This window comes from Balaenoptera ricei, chromosome 16 (assembly GCF_028023285.1).
Source record: "Balaenoptera ricei isolate mBalRic1 chromosome 16, mBalRic1.hap2, whole genome shotgun sequence".
Lineage (NCBI taxonomy): Eukaryota > Metazoa > Chordata > Mammalia > Artiodactyla > Balaenopteridae > Balaenoptera > Balaenoptera ricei.
This window is the reverse complement of record NC_082654.1, coordinates 63,150,255-63,174,245: the sequence shown is the minus strand read 5'-3', so window position 1 is coordinate 63,174,245 and position 23,991 is coordinate 63,150,255. Positions and strand designations below refer to the sequence as shown.

The 23,991-nt window shown below is 47.0% G+C and overlaps 1 protein-coding gene across 1 annotated transcript in view; it reads left to right on the top strand.

Annotated features, from left to right (window-relative positions):
* Window positions 1-23,991, top strand: part of CDH23 (cadherin related 23) — a 452,031-nt gene that overhangs the window by 25,661 nt on the left and 402,379 nt on the right. The window lies entirely within an intron of this gene.

Sequence of the window (23,991 nt, the reverse complement as noted above, 5' to 3'; positions counted from 1 at the left end):
TACAAGCTTTATAGTGTAATTACTAGTTTATATATGTAGTCTTGATATCTAGTAGTATAAATTCTCTAGCTTTATTCTTCTTCAACACTTTTGTTTACTTTTGGCTCTTTGCATTTCCGTATGAATTTAGAATCAACTTTTGAAATTCCACAGAAACTCTGCTGAGATTTGATTGGGACTGCATCACCAATATGTAGATCAATGTGAGGAGAATTGACATCTTTATAATACTGAGTTTCTGATCCACGAACAAAATATACTCCTCCATTTTCCTAGGTCTTAATAAATTTCTTTCAAGGATGCTTTTTAGTTGTCTGTGTAGAGGTCTTACACTTCTTTTATTAGATTGATTTCTATGTGTTTTATGTTTTTTGATACTATTATAAGTGATATTTGAAGGGTTTTATTTTCATTTCTTTTTTTTAAAATTAATTTATTTATTTGTATTTATTTATTTTTGGCTGCGTTGCATCTTCATTGCTGCGCAGGCTTTCTCTAGTTGCGGCGAGCGGGGGCCACTCTCCTTTGGGATGCATGGGCTTCTCATTGTGGTGGCTTCTCTTGTTGCAGACCACGGGTTCTAGGCGCGGGCTTCAGTAGTTGTGGCACACGGGCTTCAGTAGTTGTGGCTCGCGGGCTCTAGAGCGCAGGCTCAGTAATTGTGGCGCACGGGCTTCAGTAGTTGTGGCACGCGGGCTCAGTAGTTGTGGCTTGCAGGCTCTAGAGAGCAGGCTCAGTAGTTGTGGCACACGGGCTCAGTAGTTGAGGCTCGCGGGCTCTAGAGCACAGGCTCAGGAGTTGTGGCGCATGGGCTTAGTTGCTCTGTGGCATGTGGGATCTTCCCGGACCAGGGATTGAACCCGTGTCCCCTGCATTGGCAGGCGGATTCCCAACCACTGCACCACCAGGGAAGCCCTTATTTTCATTTCTAATTATTTGTTTCTGGCATATAGAAGTACCATTGATTTTTAAAATATTGACCTGTATCCAACAATCTTTGTTAAATCTACTTATTGAATCTGATAGTTTATCTATAGAATCCTTGATTTTTTAACATGCACAATCATGTTTTCAATAAATAATAACGATTTTATATCTTCTTTTCCAATATTGATACCTTTTTTCTTGCCTTATTTGAATGGCTAGGCCTTCCAGCATAATATTGCATTGAAGTGGTGATAGTGGACATCCTTATTTTGATTCTGGTATCGAGAAAGTTTTCAATATTTCACCATTACGTACAGAGTTTGCTGTAGGTTTTTTGTAGATGTCATTTATCATATTAGGGAAATTTTCTTCCATTACTTTTTTCAAAACTATGGGAAAATATACATAACGTATAATTTACCATTTTAGCCACTTTAAGTGTACATTTCATTGGCATTAATAACATTCACAATGTTGTGCAACCACCACCACTATCCATTTCCAAACTTTTAATCATCTCAAACAGAAACTCTGTAAACTCTGTACCCGTTGAACAATAACTCCCCATTTTCTCTCCCTCCAGCCCCTGGTAACTTCTATTTTCTGTCTCTACGAATGTGCCTGTTTCTAGGTATCTTGTACAAGTGGAATCATATAATATTTGTCATGTTGTGTCTGACTTATTTCACTTAGCATGTTTTCAGGGTTCATTCATGTTGAGCATGTCTCGGAATTTCATTCCTTTTTAAGGTTGAATAATAATTAAATTATATGCATATACCATACCTTATTTATCTGTTCATCCATTGATGTCATTTGGATTGTTTCCACTTTCTGGCTATTGTGAATAATGCTGCTGAGAACATCAGTATACAAATATCTGTTTGGGTCCCTGCTCTCAGCTCTTTTGAGTATATATTTAGGAGTGAAATTATCATACAGTAATTCTACATTAGTATTTTGAGGAACCGTCATACTGTTTTCCACAGAAGTTGCTCGATTGTACATGCCCACAAGCAATGCATGAGTTACAATTTTCTCCACGTCTTCACCAACACTTGTTATTTTTGTTATTATTAATATTTTTATAATAGCCATTCTAATGGGTATGAAGTGGTGTCCCATTGTGATTTTGATTTGCATTTCCCTAATGGCTATTGATGAGTATATTTTCTTGTGCTTAATTGGCCATTCGAACATCTATGGAGAAATGTCTATTCAAGTCCATTGCAAAGCTATTTTTGAATTGGGTTGCTTATGTTTTTTGTTGTTGAGTTGTAAGAGTTCTTTATATGTTCTGGACACTAATCCCTTATCAGAATAGAAATATTTTCTCTCATTCTATAGGTTGCCATTTCATTCTGTTGATAGTGTCCTTTAATGTATACAAGTGTTTAATTTTGATGAAATCCAATTTACCTTTTTTATTATTGTTGTTGCCTATGCTTTTGGTGTCATAGCCAAGAAATCATTGCCAATTCCACCTCATGAAGATTTTCCCCTAAGAATTTATAGTTTTAGTTCTTACATTTAGGTCTTTGATCCATTTTTAGTTAATTTTTGTATGTAGTGTAAGGTAAGAGTCCAACTTTTGCATGTGGATATTCAGTTTTCCCAGGACCATTTGTTGAAAAAGAGTGTCCTTTCCGCATTGAACGATCTTGGCACCATTGTTGAAAATATTTTAACCATATATGCAGTGGTTTATTTCTGTGCTCTCTGTTCTACTTCATTGGTCTGTATTCATGCCCTTACATCAGTATTGCACTCACTGTGATTAATGTAACTTGGTAGCAAATTTTGAAATCAGGAAGCATGAATTCTCCAACTTTGTTATTTTTCAGGATTGTTTTGGTTATTTGGGGTCCCTTGAAATTGCATATAAATCTTAGGATGGATTTTTCTATTTCTGCAGAAGACACCATTAGCATTTTGATGAGGTTACATTAAATCTGTAGATTGCTTTGGATAGTATTTTATCTTAACAATATTAAGTGTAGTATTTTAACAATATTAAGTCTTCCAATCCATGAACATGGGATGTCTTCCCACTTATTTATGCCTTCTTTAATTTCTTTCAGCAACGTTTTATAGTTTTCAGTGCACAAGTCACTTGCTTCCTTGGTTAAGTTTATTCTTGAGTATTTTATTCTTTTAGATGCTGTTGTAAATGGAATTGTTTTCTTAATTTTGTCTTCAGGTTATTCATTGCTAGTGTATAGAAATGCAACTTATTTGCATGAGTTGATTTTGTATCCTGCAACCTTGCTGAATTTATTTATTAGCTCCAACAATTTTTTTTTTTTATTTTTTCCAACAATTTTAAAATGGAATCTTTGGAGTTTTCTATATATAATCATGTCATCTGTGAATGAGATAATTTTACTTCTTCCTTTCAAAATTGGAATTGGGAATTTATTGCCCAATGACTCTGGCTAGCACTTTCAATACTGTGTTGAATGGTAGTGGTAATAGCAGGTATCCTTGTTTTGTTCCAGATGTTAAGAATGTCTTTAGCCATTGAGTATGATGTTAGCTGTGGGTTTTTCATATATGGCCTCTTCTCTTCTGTTTTGCTAAGAGTTTTTTTTTTTTTTATCATAAATGTGTATGGAATTTTATCAAATGTATTTTTGCATCTATTTGAAATGATCATGTAATTTTTCTTCCTTCTCCTGTTAATGTGCAGAATTACATGAATTGATTTTCAAAAGTTAACCAACTTTGCATTCCTGGGATAAATCCAACTTTGTCTTGATGCATCATTCTTTTCATAATCCCTTGGACACTATTGGACTAGCTATAACAGCTTTCCCTTGACTATATTTTGCATGTGAATTGTTAATATTCTTTAAAATATTTTTTTCATCTGTGTTCATGAAAGAGATTGACCTATGATTTGCCTTTCTTCTGATATCCTTGTCAGATTACAATATCAAGTTATGCTGGCCTCATTATATAAATTGGGAACTGTTTCTTCTTTTTCTGTTTGTCTGTAGGAGTTTGAATAAGATTTGTATTATGTTTTTCCTTAAATGTTTAGGAAAATTAAATAGAGAAACCACATGAGCTTATATTTCTTAGTGGGAAGGTTTTTGATAACAATTTCAATATCTCTAGAGAAATAGGACCATTTATATTTCTGTGTTTTTGTGGGTCCATTTTGGTAAGTTGTATTTTTTGAGGACTTTATCTATTTTATATAGATTTTTATATGAATTGATATAAAGATATTCATAATATCTCCTTCATTATTGTCTTATAGTCTCTATACTTTGTAGAATCTGCAGTGATACTTTCTTATTCATTCATGATACTGGTAATATATGCCTTCTCTCTCACTTTCTTCATTGTCTTGCTGATCACTGGATTTGTCACTTTTGTTAGTCTTTTCAAAGAACCAACTTTTAATTTACTGATTTTTGTTTATTTAATTTTGTTTTCTATTTCATTAAGTTCTGTTTTTGTTAATAAATTTAAAAATTTCCTTCTACTTTTGAGTTTAATTTACTTAGTGAAACACTTTTTCAAGAAAGGTATAGATCATTGTTCTTTAGAGTTTCTTCTTTTTTAAAATCTGAATTTAAGGCTATAAAATTTCCTCTAAGCACAAAAGTTGTATGTCAAAAATTTTGATGTTGTATTTTCATTATTTTAAGGCTCAAAATATTTTCTAATTTCTGTTGCACTTTCTTCTTTGATTTACATTTTTTTAGAAGGACATTGCTTCATTTCCAAACATTTGGGGATTTCCTCATTTTTTTAATTGTTGTTTTTGAGCTTAATCTGCTATGATCAAAGAACATACATTTGAATGACTTCAATTCCTTGAAATGTTTTGAAAGTTACTTTATGGCCCAGAATGGTGGATTTTGGTAAATTATCCATTGCCTCACAAGAAGAATGTTTATTCTGTAGTTGTACACAGTGTTCATTTTGTCAGTAAGGTCAGATATGTAAGTCAGGTTGATTAGATGTTGGTATCCTTACTGATTTTTCTGCTTTTTCTATTCGTTTTTGAGAAAGTTGTGTTGAGGTCTTCCATTTCGACTGTAGATTTGTCTATTTCTCTTTCTAGTTTTCCCCAAAAGTCCCCAACCCATAGGACAAGGGCATTGGAGGGCCACCTAGATGTAAAAAGCCATTTGAAGTTTTGTGTGGTTTTTAATGCTCCTCCTTTCCCCCCAGTTTTATCATACAGATTTTCAAGCACACAGAAAGGTTGAAAGACCTATACAGTGAACACCATGTACCCCCCACTGGGATCCTACAGTTTACATTTTGTTGCATTTCATTTATCATATATGCATCCATCAAACCCTTTCTTTGGGGCTGCATTTCAAAGTTAGTGGTGTAACACTGGCTCACTTCACCCCTAAACCCTTCATCATGTGTATCATTAAGTGGTCAACTTGCCTAATTTTAAAATCAAAAGTGGGGACCTGAAACTTAGTTCAGGCACAAAGACAGCTCTTTAAGAGAAAGTGGGCCAAGTAGGGGAGAAGATGTCACCAGAAGGGTTTTCACCTGGAAGACTTAGGATGGTGATGGTGAGGCCGAGGGTCCCTCTCACCTGCCAGGCTGCAGGGATGGGGTCTGGCTTGGCCTCTGTTGAACGCTTCGCATACAGCAGTTCAGGCCTTGTGTTCAGGATAGGTCTGTTGAGCGAATGAGTGGCGTGCTTCCAAGGGCAGAAGTTGACTGTGTGATTCTGGAGGCTATAAGCCCAAATAAAGAGTGGAAGTTCCTGGAAGGCAGCTTGGAGTCCATTACAAGAGAAAATTTGTCTTTCTTTCTTTTTCTTTTGTTTCTTTTCTTGTCTTTTATTTTCGGCTGCATTGGGTCTTTGTTGCTGCGTGTGGGCTTTCTCTAGTTGTGGCGAGCGGGGGCTACTCTTCGTTGAGCTGCGCAGGCTTCTCATTGTGGTGGCTTCTTTTGTTGTGCAACACAGGCTCTAGGTGCGCGGGCTCAGTAGTTGTGGCTCACGGGCTCTAGAGCACAGGTTCAGTAGTTGTGGTGCATGGGCTTAGTTGCTCCACGGCATGTGGGATTTTCCCGCACCAGGGCTCAAACCTGTGTCCCCTGCCTTGGCAGGCAGATTCTTAACCACTGCGACACCAGGGAAGTCCTCTTTTTCTTTTTTGAAATACCAAATTATCTTTTGTTTCTACAACTTTATTTTCAGGTAGGTCATATAGTGTACATACAAAATTCAAAAGGCCCCAGATGGAATACAGTGAAGTCTCTCTCTCCTCCCTCTCTCCTCCAGCCACCCAGGTTTCCCTCCCAGAGGTGGTAGGTTTTCTGGTTTCTCAGTGTCCTCTCAAATAGTCTCTGCACACACATAATGATGATGATGATGATGATGATGATGATGGTAACACTACTAATAACACTTATTGAGAGCTTATTATATGTGAGCTTGTATTCCAAGTATTTTACATACATTACTTCATTTGATCTTCGTAGCAACCCTATGAAGTAGGTGCTATTATTACCTCCATTTCAGAGATGCGGGAAACTGAGGCCCAGAGAAGTTAAGCAGCTCAGGAAAGCTCATCCACCCACACGGGCAGTCAGGATGTGAATCCAGCCGGTCTGGCTGATCCCTTGACCTCTTGTTCTATTCCTTTCAGTGTTTCTCGGAACCAACTGCATCGGAAGCTCCCTCCAGTGGCCTGGCAGTGGTGCATTAAACAGTGCACCAGCCTGGCTGAGATGGTGGTGAGCTCCCTGTCCCTGGAGGACATTCAACCAGATGACCCCAAAGGCTTCTCCACAAATAGCCTTGTTAGTTTCCCCCCAGCTTTAGTTTCTGCTGCTCTCCTGCCTGCAGGGTCAGTCTTCTCTCCTGTCTGTAGGGGTCTCAGGTCTGCACCTGTTCCCTAGAACCCAAAAGAGGAGGCCTCTGAGCATCTCATAAGGAAGGATGAGGTCTGGGCAGGTGTGGCCGCTCCCCGTCTGCAGGAGGCAGTGCCGAGGCACAGAGTGGGCAGCGGGCGCTACTCAGCCACAAAGCAAGGCTGAGTCTGCCAGGAATGGTCCTCCACACTCCTTTTCAGGTCCCTGCCTGTCTCCCTGTGTTTAACCTGGTTTCTCTCCCCCTTTCCATCCCCCACCCCAGGCCTGAGGAGAACCTGTTTGCCTGGAGAGGTGGGTGGGGGCATATGGGAAAGAGCTGAGTAAAATTCTTCGCTAGGAACAAATCTCATTTTCAAGAAAGTCTTGACAAAATGAGGCATTAAATTACAATATTTTGAAGAGCGTCGTAATTCTATTGCAGACAGCCCTTCATCATGGAATCTGAAAGCTGGGAAAATACAAAACTCATTAGATTAAAATAAACCACCTACTGCTCTAGAGAAAAGCTTATTTATCAATATCAATTTACTTATGATTACTCTGGCCTGCAATTTGTTATTTTTAAGAATTATGATTTGTGTATTGCTCATAGAGATGTGAAATATTTTTTCTTAAATTGAGTGTTTTAAAAAAGATGTCCTTAGTAAAGGTTAGAAAGTAGGTACTGAGGATGAGGAATGGGGGAGGGTCAGGAGATAAATTAAAAGAGGCTGGGGTGGAAGATGGTGAGGAAGTGGGTGTGTGAGGAGCTGAATGGAAGCAGATGTGGACAGAGTGAACCCGAAGCCACGTGAAGCCTTTGGGTCTTTAAAAGAGGTTTTTTTTTTTCATTAAGAGGAAGGACATCCTAATTTACCAAGCTGTCCAAAAGATGGAATGTATCCTATGTAGGTAGTGAGCTTTCTGTCACTGGAGGCATACAAGTTCAGGTTCAAAGTCTAGAAGGGAGGATGCTGTAGAGTATAGCTATTGGACGAAGAGCCAACTGTAGTTCTCTCCAGTCCTGGTGTTCAGTGATTCTCTGAATCTCACACACCAGGTCTGGAGGGTAGGACAGTGTGGGGCAATCTTGCACCATGTAGAAGAGAGAGCACTGGATTGGTGGGGGGAGAGTCAAAAACCTCCATCTTGAATTCACTGGCTCCCGTGCTCCTGGCTCCCGGCTAGCCCTTGCTCTGTGGTACTCTGGAAAGGGCTCTGTTCCTGGAGCCAGAGCCTCCTGGGTTCGAATCCTGCTGTCGTTACTTTCTGCTGTGAGATCCCAGTCAAGTTGTGGATTCTCCTTCAGCCCCAGTTTCTTCATCTGCAGGATGGGTTAGTAAGGCCCGCTCATAGGTAGTGGTAAGGATCTATGACACTTTATAAGAAGTCTAGCACATGGTACGCACACTCAACATGTGTTAATACCCATCCTGCCTCCTTCCTGGGCCTCAGTTTCCTTATCTGCAAAATGGACTGTCTGCTGGGAATCTCTGGGTTTCTTCTGGTTCTAGTTTTCTGCCCCAGGTGTTCAGTGTTCCTTGTGTGAGGAAGGAAGGTGGTTGGGGTGAGGGGCAAGCCCCAGCAGCTCCTGGCACCTCAAACCTCCTTCATGGCCTCCTGCACTGATGTGGGTGGTTTTCCTGGTCAAAGGACCTGCTGTCAGTTCCCCATGTGCTTGTTCTGCCTTTGGGAAACTGGATCCCCATTTCATAGATGGGAAAGTGGAGGCCCAGAGAGGAGAGGAGTAGTATGCTCGTCTGCTTCCCCCACAGCCCCGGGTCCCCTAGTCTTAAGACTCCCTTTCCTGGGCAGCTCCATGGGTTGAGGGGAGCAAAGGGGAAGGCCTTCAGAATTTTAGGGTGTGTTTGGCATGAGGCACACCCACTGTAGTCTTTCTTTGGGAGAAGCAGTTGTGCTCTGGTCCTCTCCTTTCTCTCCTTCACTCCCTCCCTCCCTTCCATTTATTCTTGTATATTTTCAATACCTAATATTGAACACCTCCTATGCTGTGACAACCCCTGTGTTAGGCTTCAGAGTATCCAAGGTGAATAAGGCAAGGTCCTGATTCTAGGGGATTTCAGAGGCTGGTGAAGGAGACAGATGTACACACACACACACACACACACACACACACACACACACACACACACACACACACACACACACACACACACACACACTGCGGCATGCTGGAATGGAGTAGTCTGTCTGTCAGGGGCACAGTAGAGTGGAGGAAGTCATGCCGAAGCCTAGCTGGTGAAATCAGAGAACACTTCCCAGAGGAGGTGATGGCCAAGCTACCTGTAAAAGGATGAGAAAGAACTTGCTGTGGATTTTGTGCCCCTACAGAGCTGGGGCTCAGTGACAACCAAATGTCTAACCATGCCCTGCAGCTGGGGCTGGGCTTGAAATCACTCCCTGCCCCAGGCTCGGGGCAAGTCCTTTGCCTCCAGAGGAGGAGGGCAAAGCAGGAAGGCCCTGCTTGGCTGGGTCCTGGTGAGAAGCACATTGGTCAGAGGTTAGCAGTGGACAGGCAGAGGGATAGCTAGCCAGCAGCTCTGGCAGGGCGATCTGGCCTCTGCAGGTGGGTCTGTTTGCTGGGAGTGGGATGGGAAGGCAGGGAGGGTGGTGGCGGGAGGTGACAGCTCTGGGGCTCACCTGAACAAATTCCTAGTTGAGTCAGTTGAACCGAGGTCCAAACACTTCAGGGTTTTGGGGTCATGCCTCTTAACCCCCCTGAGATTCAGTCTCACCATCTGGAAAAGTGGGTGCCATTGCAGGTGGCTGCAAGGTGCTGTGAGAGCCAGGTGACCTAAAAGGCAGCAGTAAGCCGGGCAGGCAGCACGGATGGTGCTCTCTGTCCTGTCTGAGACCACATGGCGCCGGCTCCCTCGTGGCCTGCGATCCCGGTGAGGGACGAGGTGGGGCTGTGATGAGTGTGGCAGCAGTGACATGCCCTACGCCTAATGGGCATTACTACTACTGTTGTTAGTGTTTTGTGGATTAGGCAGAAGAGACAGCGACTGCGGATGGAGCAAGGCATGAGGGCATTTGAATCGATTGGATGCTCACCATGGGCGAGGCGCGCTCGAGGGCGCTCATTTAATCCTCATAACACCCGCCGAGGAGGTGCTATTCTCTCGGTTTGAACAGAGGGGAAACTGAGGCTGAGCAGGGATTTGAACACAGATGTCTCCCTCCAATCTCCTGAAGCTCCCCGTGTGGAATTGTCCCTTTCTCCCCACCGCATAGTAAGATAGCCCGGCGGGACCCTGGTTCCTCCCTGAGCTCTTGGTTGAGCATCTAAAACTTCTTCCCCACCAAGGCCCCACTGGGCTTTTCTTTCTTCCTTCGGGAGCTGCGATAATAGTAAGCATAAAAACAATCGAACAGCATCTTGCACAATTATGTGGGGAGGAAGCAGCTGTCACAGACAATCTGGAAAAGATTTATCACTTAACTTCCAGAGAAAACTATCGGCTTACTGTAGAGAGCGAGCCCAGGCCTTATCCCCCCTGCTCCCCGTTCCCTGGGGTGGGGACATGCACGCCCCCCCACTACCACGGGGATCCCGTTTCCCCCACGTGGACCTGGCTGAGAGCGGCTTTCCAGCACCACAGCCACAGGCTGTTCAAGCTGGAAGGGGGCGCATCCGTATCCCTGTCCTCCTGGAATGTTGACTGTGCACCTACTATGCGCAGGCCTGGGCTGGCTGGGGAGGAGCACTCAGTGTGGTTAGCACAGAAACAAGATCTCGCAGGCCCATGTCAAGTGCTTTAAAGCAGCTGAGCAGGATCCCAGACAGAGGATGGAGGGCCACTTCTGCCTGGGAGGCTGGGAGGGGGTCAAGGGAGACGCCTCAGGGAAGGTGACATTTCAGCCTCTTTCTGACAGGTGAGTCCCCACATGGCCAGGTGGGAGGGAGGGCCTTCGGGCGTGGGGACCTCACCAGGCAAAGGCCTGAGCTGTGACGTCCTAAGTGGCATCTTGCAGGCAAGGATACTGAAGCTTGGAGAGACCCGATGCCTTGCCTGGGGGTTACCACATGATTCACGGCTACCCCGTGATTGAAAATTCCTGTTTGCACCTAAGGAGGAGGAGGAGGAGAGGCTCAGTGCTGAATGGGTGTCCCTGAGAGACTGGAGAGCGTCACAGAGGGCGTCCTGGAGGGGGTGGGGTGGAAGGCAGGCGAGGGAACCAGTTTGGCTAACATCACAGTGGGAGAGAGAGAGAAAGAAAGAATATGAATGGGCTCCCAGTCGTTAAGCCCCGGGCTTGGGGATGAGGCAGAGGCCTTTCCTAGGAGTGTGGCTGGCCGGGAGCCTGCCCTGCCCATCTGCCAGGACAATGCCTGCCCTGGCCTGGGCTCTCGAGCTCCTGTGTGGGTGAGACCACAGCAGGAAGTGGGCACCTTCGTGCTCTCTCTGTCGCCTTCATTCCCTGCGGTCCCCCGGGGACCTGTGCCAAGGAGGAGGCCTGGACTCTGCCACTTGACCCCTTGGCTTATTCTCAGCGTCCAGCTGATCTTCTCAGTGCTCAGTTTCCTCATCTGTGAAATGGCCTAGCATCTGCCTGTCTAGATTTGCAGTCACATTCACGGAAAGACTTTGCAGAGTTAAAATCAGCAGAGATGTCCTCCTGGCAGCTGCTTACAGTTGGGGGTTGTGCCTCAGGATGCAGCATGGAAATTGCTGGGTGACGGCTGCCCAGCATTCCAGACTCTTTGGGGCAGGTTTTGGGGTGCAGGGGGCCAGAGTGGAAAGGGCAGAAGGAGAGAAGGAGGTGGAGACTTGGAATATACGTGGACCCCTCCATCTGTCTGGGAAGAAAGGGACATACAAAAGGGTGACCTGGCTTCCCTCTCACCCCCATGTCTTGGGGATGCTAGTGAACTAGCCGGTAGAGATTGAACTTGGTCCCACTCACAGTTCGCTTGAGTGCCTGCCTGGCCACTGAGCAAACGATCTTGACTTGTCTGTGGGTGGGGCGGGGCAGGGCGGGGCCGTGGTCAGCATCTGAGAGGCAGAGAAGAGCAGAGCCGGGAAAACCGCGTCCACCTTGCACTTTACAGAGGCGAGCCGGGGCTTTCCAAAGGCTACCCAGCAAGTGGTTGCAGGGACAGGCTCAGGACCTGGGGTCTCCATTTCCATCGCTGGCTCTCAGGCTGAAGGGCTGAAGACAAGGAAGGCAGCCTCTGTGGCACTCAGTTTCCTTGTTTGTAACGTGGGCTGCTCCTGGCCCAGGTTGGCTCACCACTGGGCATGGACTTCAGGTGTGGCAAGACGGGACTAGGTGAGGCCAAGTCGCCTCCCTAGTTGGGGGTGGGAGGCAGCGCCCAGAGAGGCAAGCAGAAGGGTCAGCACCCTGGTTGAACTGGCAGGTTAACTGGCTTAAATCTGATACACTTCAGTTTCTACACTAGCTTGCTTTCTTCCTTTTTAAATTTATTTTTTTATTCTTTAAACAGCTTTATTGAGATCTAATTCACATAGGATACTATTTACCCACTTAGCGTGTACAGTTCAGTGGTTATTAGTACATTCACAGAAAAGTGCAACCTTTGCCACAGTCTATTTTGGAACATTTTCATCCTCTTAGAAAGAAACCATACCTTTTACCTATCACCCCATATCTTTCCATCACGTCAACCCTAAGCAACCACTAATCTATTTCCTGTCTCTATAGATTTGCCTTTTCTGGCTGGACATTTCATATAGATAGACTCATATAACATGTGGTCTTCTTTTGTGACTGGCTTCCTTGACTTAGCATGATGTTTTTAAGGTTCATCCATGTTGTATCAGTACTTCATTAATTTTTATGCCTGAATAATATCCCGTTGCATGGATACACCACGTTTTGTTTATCCATTTGTCCATTGATGGACATTTGGGTTGTTTGACCTTTTGACTATTAAAAATAATAATGCTCGAACGTTCATGTGCAAGTTTCTGTGTGGACATAGGTCTTCATGTCTCTTAGCTGTATACCTAGAAGTGGTATTGCTGGGTCTTATGCTAACTGTTTAATAGTTTGAGGAACAGCCAGACTATTTTAAAGTGGCTGTACCATTTTACATTCCCATCAGCAATGAAGGAGGGTTCAGTTTCTCCACATCCTCTCCAATGCTGCTATTATCTTTTTGATTATAGCTAAACTAGTGAGTATGAAGGGGTATCTCATTATGGTTTTGATTTGCATTTCCCTGATGACCAGTGACATCGAGCATCTTTTCGTGGGCTTATTGGCCATTTGTACATCTCCCTTGGAGAAATGTCTATTCAGATCCTTTGCCCATTTTTAAATTGAGTTATTCATCTTTTTACTGTTGAGTTGTAAGAGTTCTTTATACATTCTAGATAAGTCCCTTGTTAGATGTATGATTTGCAAATATTTTCTCCCATTCTGTGGGTTGTCTTTTCATTCCCTTGGTAGTGTCCTTTGAAGTATACATATTTTTAATTTTGATGAAGGCCAACTTGTCTATTTTTTCTTTTGTTGCTTATGCTTTTGGTCTCATATCTAAGAAACCATTGCCTAATCCAAGGTCATGAAGATTTATACCTATTTTTCTTCTAAGAGTTTTAGCTCTTTCATATAGGTTTTTGATTTTGAGTTAATTTTTGTTGATGGAGTGAGGTAGGGTCCAATGTCATTCTTTTGCATGGGACTATCTAGTTGTCCCAGTACCGTTTGTTGAAAAGACTACTTTTTCCCAGTTAAATGGACTTGGCATCCTTGTTGAAAATCAGCTGACCATAGACACATGGTTTATTTCTGGACTGTTAATTCTATTCCATTGTACTGTACGTCTCTCTGTATGCCAGAACCATGCTGTCTTGATTACTAGTTTTTAAATGGGATATTTGCTACTTTGTTTAAATACTGTTAGTACCCCAATGCAGATAGCTTAGAAAATACAGAAAAACATTAAGGATAAAAAAAAAATCACCTGTTATCTCACTAAGGAAAGATACAATAAAGATGCAAATGTGTTGCTATATGTTTTCTATACAGATATATATATATAATATATAATTTATTTTTTTCCAACATAGTAGCACACTATGAATAGTCTTGTAGCTTACGTTTTCTGTTTAACAATTTGCCATGTACATTTTTCCTTGTCAATAAACGTTCTCTGAAAACATGATTTTCCGCGGCTGCCTCGTAGTCAGCTATATGAAAGTGCCCTGATTTACTCATGTAAACTTCTGTCATTGATTATTGACTGGACTGCTTTTACCAGTATAAACAGTGCTGCCACAAACATCCTCAGAAAAAACCTCTGTGCCATGATTCTGATGATTTCCTTAGGGAAATTCCGGTCAGTGGAACTGGAAAAAAACCTGGAGTTTTATTGTGCCAGATGGCCTCCCGGAAATCTGTACCATTCCCACTAGAGGAGATTTTCACAAAAACTACCACGTGGAATACAGTCTGACTCAAAAGCTGTTTAGGAGTTGTTTATATACTTTAAATATTAATCCTTTCTCAGATATGTGATTTGCAAGTATCTTCTGCAGGTTTGCCTTTTTACTCTGTAGATAGTGTCCTTTGATGTACAAAAGTTTTTCATTTTGATGAAGTCCAATGTATCTATTTTTTCTTACCTGTGCCTTTGGTGTTATAGCTAAACCCAATGGCATGAAGATTTCCCTCTGTGTTTTTGTCTATGGTTATATATATTTCATAGTGCTGATATCAGTCACTTATTGCCTCAGTAGCTGCATAACAAAGCACTACAACAATCATTTACTCTCACTTATGTGTCTGTGGGCTGACTGGGGAGGGTCAGCAAATCCAGGCGAGGCATGACTGAGCTTGATTCTGGGCCCTGTGTGGGTTCAGTCTGCTCACTCTGTCTGGGGCATGTTCTTGTGAGGCTGAAAGGCAGGAGCTCAAGAGGCAAGCCCCTCTGCACAAGGATCATGCTTCTGCTAGTATGGAGCTTGGCCAGAGCATCCATTGGTCAAAGCAAGTCACATGGTCAAGCTCAGCATCAGGGGTGGGACAGCATCCTCTACCTACCATGAGACCCCAGCATGGGTGTAGATGCTCAATCCTATGCAGAGTGAAGGGTTGGGACTAATAATTCGATCATCCACAGTGATGACCAGGGGGTGGAAATGAACTTGGCAGGTTTGAGGCTGAGAAATGGCTAGTGTGCCTGAAATACGGTGATGGAAGGGGTAAGGAGGAAAGTGCCACTTACGGATGCATGAAAGATATTTGTTAACTGAATTAATCAAAAGAATGTATCAATGGAAGTGAATTTACTGAGATGGGAAAAGCAAGGATGGGAACCTATTCAGAGAAGAAATTGGATCGCTGTTGGATAAGTTAAATGTTAAAGACACACCAAGAGGAGATGTTAAGTTGGCAGATGGCTGTATGGGGTAAAGTAGACTCTGCTTGCAAGGAGCTGAGGGTCTTCTTGCAGAAGGAGCATGTGTGAAAGTCTAACTAACCCTTGCAGCTGGGATAGCTGTCTCCAAAAATGTACGAAGGACAAGGGGAGCTGAGGATCCCACTGCCGGCAGAGATCCAGGAAGGCTTCATGGAAGAAGTGGCATTAGAGCTGTGCCCTGAAGGGGGAGCTGGACATGCAAGGTGGGGCCAGGTGGTCCTCCAGATGGAGAGAATAGCCTGGCCGAGGCACAGAGGGAGAACACAGAGTGTGGTGACTGGCAGTGACCCCTTGAGGGAGAGGGTGCAAATTTCAGCAACGTGCCAGAGCTGGGCCAAGGTCTGTTGGCTGTTACCATGCTGGTGAGTCGGGAGATAGGAGAAAGGTGACCTTGATCAACTCTATTCTTCCTCCCCACCCTGATGGGACTGGGGATCTGAGGATCAGGAGCCTCAGCTGCCTTTTCTGGAACTCAAAAATAGAGTGAGTGCCCGGTGCTAGTGAAGGTATGGGGAAACTGGCCCTTTCCTAATCGTTGGAGGAAGTGCAACTTCGGGCACCCTCTTTGGAGAGCAGTTTGTCAACAGCTATACAAATATGAAAATCTCCCACTTCACACGGTGTATGGACATGGGAACAAGGATATTCATTGTGGCTTCATTCATTAATGCGAAAGGTTTAAAACAAACTAAATGTCCATCAGCAGAGGTTAATTACGGTCCCCCTGAATAGAACACTCCACAGTTACTAAAAAGAGGAAGGCAGCTCTGTGTGTACTGAGATAGAACAATCTTCAGGATACGTTGCTATGAGAAACAGCTAGGAGTAGGATAGCATGAATACCCCTTGATATTTTTTTAAGAGGAGGAGAGAGCTATATGCTGTATCCTTACGTGTACCTACAGTACTTCAGGAATTCTTGATTGCCTCTGGGCATGTGTGGGCTTGGGTAGAAAGGAGACTCACTTCCTGCTCTACATCCTCCTGTACAATTATTTACCCTGTCCGTGCATGACTTCCAAAAAGGACAGAATAAAATATAGTTCCTGCTAAATGATTTTTTAAAAAGTATAGGTTGAGGGGACTCAAGACACCTAGCCTCTTGTGGAGGATGCTGGACCACCTGACACGCCGCCATGGGGGTCTCAGGCTGTGCCCCTCTCAGTCCTGCTTGGCTCACCTGCCCCCCCAACCCCCGGTTCACTCAGTGGGAGCTTTGGGGAGGGACCCAGGGAAGGGCACAAGAATATAATGGCCACAGGGTGGTCTTTTCCCTCCTTCCAAGTAGGGTCCCTGTAAGTGACCTTCCATCCTAGCAGCCTCCCCAGACAGTGGCCTGGATGGTGTGGGCTTTGAAGCGTGGCCATCAGTGGCCCTAACGGTGTGCCTGCAGGCGTCTCCTTACACGCACAAACATCTCTGTGTGTAGTGGTGGTGAATAATCCCCAAATTGTCTTTGATTTCTGCAGTGTATTTCTGTATTTCTATTCAGAGTTGAGTGTGTCTGATTTTATGGGAATTCATAGCAGTTCAGACGAAATCGTGGCACCCTGCTGTGAAAATCTCTCATTCCTGAGAAGCTGAAATGCTCAGGTGTCCCCTCCTGCCCTTTCCCTCCCCCTCTGCTCTGTCCCCCTTCCTGTCCCCTCACCTGCTGGGACGGAAAGCACTGCCTCTCGGCACGCTGAGTGCACCCTCTGGCCCTGCGTCTCCTGCCTGGGCTGTGGGGAGAGGTGGGAGACAGTGACAGGAGGGCCTGCCCGGGAGCTGAGCCCGGAGTGGGCTGGTTTCCCGGAAGAGGAGAGAGTGCCTTGCTCGGCAGCAACGAGGAGCACGCTTTCTCGTCTGTCCAGGAAGCCAGGCTGCGATGGGCTTCATCTCGGGTTTGGTGCAAAGGCATTTGATGAAACCCCTGTGGATCGGGAGGGGTTTGCGAGGAACCTGGCTCCCTCCAGCCTGGGGAAAGGGGGGGCAAGAAGGAGGGGCCCTCCAAGGTTGGGCCAGGGGCCCCCCTGCAGCCGTTCACAGAGCCCAGTTTGCAGATGTGAGAGAGCGGATGAGTACATTTGGGCACTCGTTTTACTTTTAAATTTCAGGTCCTCCCCCTGACCCCCCACCTGGGGAGACAAGAGCCCTCAGAGAGGGCCAAGCTTCAGACCTGGGCCTGGTCTCCAAGGCCTCGGCTTTAGCCACTCTGTTGCTAATGCGTCTCCGCGGGCGGAGCAGGGGGAAGTCCTCCTGATGATGGGCCTCATCGGACCTCCCCCCCGCGGTGTGGGAAGGTAGCCTGGCTGGGCTGGCAGGGCAGAGAGTCAGGGCCTCAGCGCTGGGACCCACTTTCCGGGAGGGAGTGAACTCCTGTCCCTAGAAGGGTCTGAGCAGCTGCAGAGGGGTGCGGTTAACCTGAGGACCAGCCCAGCTCCGAGTGTCTCCTCTGGCATTCAGACCTAGGACCGCGGGCCTCAGTAGAGCATAGGAAGGAACTTTCTAATCAGAGTTGTCTGTCTGTTCACAGGCTGCTGGCAACGTTTTGGTAGGGTGGACACAAGCTAGGTCTCTGATTGTTAAAACATTGAGTGTTTATTATAGAAAATGAGGAAAATGAAAATCGTATATAGAAGAATATAAAATCAGCCATAAACTCGCCAGATAAAACCACTGTTTCATGTAACAGTCCTGTACGTGTGCCCCCCCACACACACTCACACATGTACACAGCCGTACACAATCTTCTGAGTGCTTCCTGTGGACATCCCACAACTGAACCAGTCCCCCTTGGCTGTCTGGGCTGTTCTGCTGTCATAAATAACACAGCAGTGAATGTTCTGTGGCCGAGTGTCCATGCACGGCCATGATGATTTCCTCAGCTAAAGTTCTGGAAGTGGAATTGCTGGGCCACGAGGGTGTACACATCTTCAGGCTCTTCATACAAATTTCAGATATTGATTGATTCTCAGCCAAGTTGCCTCAGCTTGAGGGTGTAGGAGCCCTGGTGATCTCGTCCCTCTGGTGGCTTCAAGTGCTGATGACGCCCGCATTCACATCTCTAGCCCCACCTCAGGCCTGAACTCTAGTTGAGGGTATCCTCCTGCCCCATCCAGCATTGCTGCTTGGCTGTCAGCAGCCATTCCAAACTCACCGTGCCCCAACCTGAGCTTCTGATCTTGCGCCTCAGCTGGTCCCCCCCGCAGCCTTCCCCTGTCCTGGTTAACCGCAACTCCATCCTTCCAGGTGCTTGGGCCAAAACCCTCTGTTCAGTTCTTTCTAGCACAGCGATATCCTCTCCAGCAAGAAACCTTCTCAGCTGTACTCTGAAAATGCCCAGAATCTGCCAGATCTCACACCCGCTACCCCTACCCTGCTGGAGCCTCCAGCACCTCTGGCTTGCATCACTGTGGTAGCCTCCACACCTGTCTGCCTATATCTGCCCTTGCCTCCTACTTCCTACTGTGAGTCCTCAACTCCGCAGCCAGAGTGCTCCTTTAAACCTTGAGTCACTCTCATCCCTCTTGGCTGTCTGAAGACCACGACTCCCAGTTTACTCATGTCCGTGTTTGACAAGGTGCCCTTGGTGGTCCCATTGTTCTCTGCCCTCACCTCTTACAACTCTCCCCGCTGTGCACCCCGCTTCAGCCACACTGGCCTCCTCACCGTTCCTCAGGCGTGCTAGCACATCTTGCCTCAGGGCCTTTGCAAAGGCTGTTGCCTCTGTCCAGAAGGCGTTTCTCCCAGATAACCACGTGGCTCGTTCTCTTGCTTCCTCATGTTTGTTCATACCTCACCTTCAGTGGTACTCAGACCTCTTGTCCCGCTCCTTCCCTCCTTCCTTAGCACTTACCATCCCGAACACACTGTAGAACTTGTTCACTGACTCTCTGTGTTGGGCTCCCTTAGGCGTGCCAGCTCCCCCGCCGCCAGGTCTTCAGCCTGTTCTCTTCTCTAGGCCGCTGTCTAGCGCAGTGCCTGGCCCACAGCAGGTGATGTCGGGGCAGACATGTGCAATGTGGCCACACCTCTCCGTGTAGCTCATAAGCTCTCTCAGGTGTAGGTGGAGGCTTTGATTTTATTTGGGGGGGAGGTGATTCCTATGTGGGGGTGAGTCCTGGGATGCTGTAACTGTGCCACCTGCCAGAGCCTCCCCTGCTGGCCCTCAGCCCAGGCCTCCACGAGCAGCAGGTCTTTATGGGCTGATGACAGGACAGGGTGAAGGCCAGTGTGGGCAGGGTTGCTGCCTTGAATCTGGGAAATTCTGTAGTCCACTCCCTCCAGGGACAAAGGTGTTAACCTCTAGGGGATGGTGCTGGAGGAGGCATGGGGAATGCGGAGGGAGGACTTGGTCACCCCTGATGGTGCATGCATTGTCTTATTGGTACTGGTTCCGGCGCAATGCCTGTCAGATGCCAGCGTGTAAGGGCAGACTAAACAGGACAGCCCTAGTTGTACCTCTTCTTCTGGCACACGCACTCGGCCTTGCTGCTGGCTCCTGTATACTGTGGCTGTGGAGCATGTTGTATTCTCACCCAGGTCTGGCTTAATAGCCTCTGAGTAGATGCAGGGTCCTGCCCAGGGCCTTCCCACCAGGCCCTCAATGTGGGCCTGCCCTGGGGCAAGTGTCTGAGCTCAGCAAGGGTTGGGGCTGAGGCTGGGAGACCTTGGGCTTGAGCACTTACTGGCTGTGTGACCTTGGGCAAGTTGTTTAACTTCTCCAAGCCCCAGCATGTAGGACACACTACACACCACGGTGGCTGGCATGTACTATGTGCTCAGTAAGTGTTAGCAGTATGCATCCTTGAACTCTGTGCAGCTCACATCTCAGCTCCCCTAGAAGGCTCAGGAGTTCTCTCTTTGCATGGCCCTGGGCAGTGACAGGCGCTGTTGCTTTTTGATACCTCACATGCATTGCCAGCCATTCTCATGGCCCTGTATCCTCCCACAGTGCCTGGTTCAGGGCTTGGCATGAAAACGGATGTTGAAGATTGGCAGTCTGAGGGCTTTGGGTCCTGGCTTTGGGTCTTCTTGGCAGTGGGTATGTTTGAGAGATTTCTGGAAAGCTTCCTGTGAGAATGGGTTTTGGGACAGCCGGCTCTAACCCTGCTTGTACCTCTGGGACAGGTCTCTGGCACTTATCCCAGGCCAGACAGGAAGCCCAGCACAGAAGGGTGTGTGTCTATGTTTCCTGGTACACTGGGGACAGATGAGGGTCAGTGGGAGCTCAGGCCGAATCCTGAGGATGGCACAGCCTCGCATGGTAGAGAAGGCCATGCAGCTCTGCTGGCCGGGAGGTGGGAAGGCCGTAGGCTGGGGGAACAGCTGTTTCACAGGGCGGAGCGAGGTCAGGCAATCCCGGGGGACCCATGCCGCTCGCTGCAGCCCCAGCACCTAGGGAATGCCAGCAGGCAAAGGCAGCATGTATCGCAACACCTGGCCCGGAGGTTGGGGCCCAGGGGCCTCTTCCCATTGCCACTAGCCTCTGTTCTCTCTGGACCTTGCTTTCCTCCTCTTGGCCAAAGGGACCAGAGGAAGAATAAGATCTGGGATCTCCGGGAAAACCCAGTAGTAGGATGGACCCACTTTGTCCTGCCCAGTCTGCTTTACCCTTTGGAGCCTGTGCCCCTTCTACCTAGGGTCTGTGCCACCTTGCCCCAAGGCAAGGATGGAGAGTCAGGATGGAACAAAGATTGTCCCTGCTGTTGGATGCTCCAGAGGTGGCCTCTGCCAATCCTGTCAAGTGAGGGCTGTGTTTGGCTGCCCTTGACTGACAGAGGGGGGCACTGAGGCAGTGTGAGTGCCTCTGAAGGGGAAACAGACATTTAAGGAGAGAGCATGGGGACAGTGTGCCCAGCAGCGTCAGAGCCGGAGCCAGCTCGTGGAAAGTGAGGTGCATCATGCACTCGTGTGTGTTGTGCACACATGCTCACTTCTTTGTGTCACATTCATCCTGCGTCTATTGTGTTGTGTATTGTCCGCCTTGAGGGAGGGGCCACGCCTTCCCCTTTCATAGATTAGGAAACGGGGTGGGCAGGGCGGGGCTGGACAGCAGCATGGTGTGATGGAAATAGCGTGGGACTCAGGTCCAATCCTAAGTGACCTCTCTGAGCCTTAATTTCCTCATCTGTAAAATGGGGACAATAATATCTACATTTTAGAGATATTTGAGAAGATTGAATAAAGTCACACCTGTGAAAATCCCAGGCTTGTGGGAGTTGCCTAGTAAGTGTTCATTTTCCTCCTTCCTTTCTTCCGCTGCAAACTTCCTGCAACACCCAGCCGAATGGTGTGTACTCCCAGCGATTTGTGGATGATCTTCTTAGCAGATGTTGTTTAATTCTCATAACAGCTGGTTTCCAAAGGCAGAGGGCTGGAGATTTTTTTTAAAAGTCACTCACTCACTATGAGATGTCAGAGTGTCACTTAATTGCTCTGTGCCTCGGTTTCTCCACTTGTAAATCAGGGATAATGCTTGTGATGCTGGCTAGCTTCTTTGCAGCATACGGTAGGCTAATGCAAGATAACAGATGGAAAGTGGTTTGAACATTTAGAAAAAGGCATCATGCTCAACCTCACTGGTAGTTAGGGAAATGCAAATTAAAACAACAAGGCCATTCCATTTTTCATGCTTCCAATTGGCAGCCATTTAAAAGAGGGATCACTTCCAGGTGGGCACAGAGGCCCTCTCATACACTTCTAGATGGAGTGGGAATTGCCACAGTCTTTACAGAAGGTAATGTGACAGTGTCTAAGAGAAGTTTACATACGTGCTCTGTGTTGTATTTAATTGGCCCATTAATGCTACCGTTGGAGAACCAAGATTGAGAGCAAAGTCCCAACACCGTTACATGCAGAGATATGTCCACGGTGACATTGCCTGTGTGGCAAGAACCTGGAAACACTCAGATACCCAACAACAGGGGATGTTTGTCTCCATGACGAAACATCCATGCCATGACCTGTTATCTAGCTCTGAAAATGGAGGAAGTGGATGTGGCAGTGTTGACCTGGAGGGTTGTCTGTGAATTCTTATGACATGAGGAAAGTGAGTTTCTTTTGTGTAGAGGGTGACTTCATCATCCTAAAGAGAAACAGCAGCCACTCCACTCGTACGCATTTGTAATGTGAACATATCTGCTTGGGTGTGGAGAAGGGCCTCGCAGGGTACACGCCAGGCCCAAGCTGCCCACTCTGGCCATCAGACAGGTCATGTTTGGCTCATGAAAATGGAATTATTTGCCAACATTTAAAAATTGAATTCATGGTAAAAGCCAAATTTCCAGCTTTTCATTGAGAAAAATCGGAAGCTCTGGGCACACTGCACCCACATTCCCTCTTGGCTGAAATACATCAGCAGCTGCTGCTTTTGGACAGAGTGTGTGGCCTCCAAATGACCATCATTCCCACCACTGGGGTCTCCTCATTTATATGCCCTGCGTGCCCCTGTGACAGGCTGCTGACCTCTGGAAACGCAAGGGGGTGGAAATACAGGGATATGATGGGCATTTGTCTTTTATTACGTGACAACATCTTAGAATCTTTTATTTCCCACATCACTGTTTCATACTTGGTAATTAGAACATTTTCAGTACAGTATTCAAGGAAAACACGAGGGCACCGCGGGCCATTGTGTGTGGTGTGGGACAGGATCCATCCTCCACTTGGCACGGGGCTGGGAGAGGGAGTCGGCTCCAGGTCCGGAACCAAGAGATCTGAGCCCTGGGCCCTTTCTGAAGCCCTTGCCCCGAGGTCTTGCAGAGATGTGAAGTCTCTCCACAAAACCCTTTTCTTCAGCTCCCTTCTCCCCAAGGCTTTCCTGATCATTTATTGATGAGGGAGGTGGCATGTCAACTTGGGTCCAGATGCTGACCCCACCACTCACTACTTGGGGGTCTCTGAGCAAATTGTTTAACGGCTCTTGGCCTTCAGACCCCACCTTGTGAACCGGGGAGTTATAATGCCTCCCAGGCGAGGTGTACAGTCGGTGCTCCCTGAAGGAGGATGTGTGGGCCCTTGGCTAGGCCGTGGGGATGCAGAGGTGAGTGGGCTGTGAGCTGAGACACGGAGGTGAGACAGCGTTAACAGGGCTGACTGTTCAGCGGAAGGCAGGGATCGCCAGCTGAGGAGCGTGGGCCCCTCCCGGTGTCACTGCTGGTCTCCAGGGAGGCCTCCTCTGGAGCCGCTGCAGGCGCAAGAAGGAACCAGAGGGCCGTGGCCCTGCTGTAATGGGGCAGAGCAGGCCACGGCCGTGATGGGAGGGAGCGGCCCTCCCGCCGCCCACCCCCTACCCCAGCCCCACTACACTTAGAGATGGGAGCTTGCTTTGCTGAGCCTCTGGCAGCTGGACCCCAGCTCTCTCTAGAGCTTAGCTAGAGAGAAAAGTCCGGCTTCAGCTTTCCACAGACTTGCTGGGGGGCCCTGGTCAGGTTACCTCCCTTCTCTGTGCCTCTTAGGTGGACACCATGGCCTGGTGGCTCCTTTCATATCCAAGGTTATGAGATGATACTGCAGATATAAAAACAGGAAAAGACATGTTCATTGGGCACTTTGGCTGGGGGTGGGGGGGCCTGCCGACCCGCTCTGAGACCCCTGTCTTCCTGCTCAGCACCCACCTCCTGACTCTGTCCCCACTAACCAGGTTCCCCCGCTCTTCGGGGATGCTGGCCTGGAGGATAGAAGCAGCAGCCCCTCCCTCTGCCCCCTGAGCCCCGCGTGTGTCACAAACCTGTGCCTGTGCCCCCTGAGCCCTGCCCACAAGCCGTGCGGCCGGCCTCCACGAGGGCACAGAGGGGACTGTTGCCCCTGCCCTCAGCCCAGTCGTG